This window comes from Chinchilla lanigera, unplaced genomic scaffold, assembly GCF_000276665.1.
Source record: "Chinchilla lanigera isolate Chin_1 unplaced genomic scaffold, ChiLan1.0 scaffold00090, whole genome shotgun sequence".
NCBI lineage: Eukaryota > Metazoa > Chordata > Mammalia > Rodentia > Chinchillidae > Chinchilla > Chinchilla lanigera.
In genome coordinates, this window is record NW_004955491.1 from 4,684,316 (window position 1) to 4,687,730 (window position 3,415).

General features: G+C 57.5%; 2 non-coding genes across 2 annotated transcripts; both read right to left on the reverse strand.

Annotated features, from left to right (window-relative positions):
* Positions 1–331: 331 nt before the first annotated feature.
* Trnac-gca lies at positions 332–403 on the reverse strand. Its single transcript has one exon. It is a non-coding gene; the product is annotated as a tRNA-Cys (tRNA).
* Positions 404–3,345: 2,942 nt separating this feature from the next.
* On the reverse strand, positions 3,346–3,415 carry Trnac-gca. The gene has a single exon. It is a non-coding gene; the product is annotated as a tRNA-Cys (tRNA).

The window sequence follows — 3,415 nt, forward strand, 5'->3', positions numbered from 1 at the left end:
GAGAAGTTCATAGCTTCGCCCAGTGAAACACACCTATGAACTGAGCCCGTAGCAAGTCTGACAGAGCTGCATCCCAAGTTGTGTGCCCGGTGGGCGACTCCGTGCCTCAGTGAGACCACATGAGAAAAAAGAAGTGAAAGAGGACTAGACAGGAAAGCAACTGTGGACGTCCTAGGCCCAATGCGGTACAAGCCAGACACGAACCAAGCGTGCCAGACACACGACTTGGGCTGTGGAGAGCTGATGTCCCCAGGGAAAGGTGGCACAGCGCGGAGGCAGAGTGCCTGGAGACAAGACCCTTGTAGGTTTGGCAATAAAGTGGGTCACCAGTAGGGAGCACCCAGATTTGAACCGGGGACCTCTTGATCTGCAGTCAAATGCTCTACCCCTGAGCAATGCCCCCACCTGCCCAACTAGGTGCGTGTCATAGGCATTGTAAACCTGTGTGACCGCACCTGCCTGTGGCCATCCGGCACTTGCAGAGCTCTGCCGTCATCGGGTGCGCCCTTCCTCCCCGGCACCTCTCAGTACCTCCGCAGCCCCATCTGCCCCCTCTTCTGGACACCGGCAGCCCACAGCACCAGCCCCTGGCTCAAGGCACTGGCGTTGAATGCGTGGAGGTGTGCGACGAGAACACCCTCCACACTCACCTCCCGGAGCCCTCCACACTCCAGGAGGGGGCTGCTCAGCAGACCCTGTGGAGGCCAGGAACGCGGTGGGATGGGCAGCGTGGAGGGTTAGGCCAAATCAGTGGTGCAGGGACCTGGACAGAGGCTTCTGTCCAAGGACGGGTGCTGACGTGGGAGGGACAGAGATGTGTGTCCCTGGGGCACCGCACGGGGCAGCGATTGCAACCTGTGACCAGGAGGAATGGAAGAGGCAGCCGCTGAAAGGCTTGGGCCACTCACTGACTGCCTGATATGCAGTGCCATGCTCTGACCCACTCCCACACCCTCTTCCCTGTTCAGACTTTGGGCACGAGCAGTTCTGGCTGTGTGGCCGCACACGAGGATCTGGGACACCTTTTGTCTCCTCTTGGCTGGGGATCTCGGGGGCCCTGACGGACCTGGACATGGTCCACCTGGCTGGGACCATGCCCCCTCTTCCCTCCCTGAGAGCACTATTCCAGGATGGCAGGAATCCCGCCGGCCCCCGAAAGACCTGAGGCTCAGCCTCCTCCAGCTCGGTCCCCTTGTGGCACTGGCGTTGGCACGGCTGGGTGGAGCCGCACTAGGGCTCTCTTTTTGCCGAGGAGGGGAGGTCTCAGCTTCTCCGTCCTCCCTGCTCTCCACCTCCCTCTCTGCCCCTGCACACAGGGCTCCAGGGTCTCGGTCTGCTGTCTTCATCTCAGCTCTTCTCCCTTCTCCCTTACCACCATGGGCTTTGAGGGAGATATCTTCCCGCAGAAGGCCCGCCCCAAGCTGTGCCAAACAATCCGTTCAGTATAGCCGCCCAAGCCCCGAGCTGTTGGCATAGCTGGGACTCAGGACTCTGGACGCCATGCTGCAGTTGAAGAGGACCCGGCCTCGTGTCCTTTCTGTGGTGGGGCCAGCAACATGACACAGGTCACAAAGCCACGAAGGAAGGAGAACATAGGGAGTGGGCCTCCAGCCACAGGGACATGAGAAAGAGAAGGCATGTAAGGTCGGGGGCATGGTGAAGCCCCAAACTCCCTGGGATTGCCAAAGGATGATCAGGTCACAGGCTGTTTCCTTCCTTGTCCGATGGATTACCTCTTCCTCCCTGGGTGTTGAGAAGTCCACCGCCACGCTGAAGGACACCACACCCGTGAATCTTTCTAATGGCATCACAGGCCTGAGCAGGACAGCATGGACCGTCCTGGAGGGTCCCCGGTTCTGGATGGCACTGGGGATGCATATGATGAGTGAGCGAGGGCACCTCATGGGCACAAGTGACAGGGGAGCAGAAGTGAGCCAGCTTGACCCGTACTGCCGAAGTGGCAGGCAGTGGTTTCTGCACAAGCCCCCAGCATTCCTCAGAATGGGCATCAAGGGTCAAGCGGATCTGGACGAGAGCAGAGAGGGTGGCAACCGAAGGGAAATGTTCAGAGAAAAATCTCTCAAGGGTGAGAGAAGCCGGACAGTAGGACCGGTGTTGTGAGGTCCTGCAGGGTGTTGGCTGCGGGTTGGAGAGACCTTGTAGGAGAGGACGGGACAACCTGATGTACTCGTGGTTTTCTGGCTTCTTGCAGAAAGTTGCAGTCTTCAGGCATCTCCCAGGGGAAGGGAAGGCTTCCCTCACAGCATTCTCAGAGAGCCAAAGGGAATGTGGCTAGGGAGCCTCGAACCCGGGGTCAGGTTGCCAGGAGCCCTGCAGAAGTGCCGGCCTCACAACAACTCGTGTGACCCAAACATAATGTGCCACTCTGGGATTTGTGCAGGGACTGGAGACCTTCCTCTGCACCGCCGCCTCCCCGAGTGGTGCTGGGCCATGTTGTTGGCCAGCTGTCTCCCATGCTCCTTGCTTCGTTCCACCCTTACCTACGTTTCCCACGTGGTTCCACTCTGCGCTCCTGGCCACTGCCTGTGCCTCCAGCTCGAGACTCAGCGGCCCTAGCTGGAGCCCTGGGCTTAGAAATCACTGGTGTCACTACCACAATTTCGGTGAGGTGGACTTTGTCCTGGACATTGTACCATAGGTTTTGTATTCAGTTCACCTCATGGCACCCTAGCAGGGCACGGTTCTGCCCAACATGTGTGTTTCAAGCTGTCTCCCCCACCCACCTGTCAGAAATCCAAATTGCCAACGTCCTCAGCTGCATTTCTGGCAGGGTTCCTACGAAACTGTACTTCCACTAGGCGTAGCTGCTGGGACTTCAGCAGGCCCTTGGCAGTGCAAACCTTAGAAAGGCTTCCCTTAGGCGCTGGTCTTCCAATCCTGTCTTTCAAAGCTCATTCTAAGGACATACATGAAGAAATACATTTATAAATCAATAAACAGGAAAGAGGGAAGAAAAGACCCAGAAAAACAAACAGGCACCCACATCCCAAAAGAGAAGTTCATAGCTTTGTCGGGTGAAACACACCTATAATCTGAGCACCTGGCTAGTCTGACAAAGCTGCATCCCAAGTTGTATGCCCGGTGGGCAACTTCACACCTCAGCGAGACCACATGTGAAAAAAGAAGTGAAAGACGGCTAGAGAGGAAAGGGAGCACTGACGTCCAAAGCTCAGTGGACCCCAGGACAGGCCAGAAATGAACCAAGCATGCCAGACACACGCCTTGGGCCGGGCACAGCTGAGGTCCCCAGGGAAAGGTGCCACAGCAAGGAGGCAGATTGCCTGGAGACAAGGCCCTCCAGGTTTGGCAATAAAGTGGGTCACCAGTAGGGGGCACCCGGATTTGAACCGGGGACCTCTTGATCTGCAGTCAAATGCTCTACCCCTGAGCTATG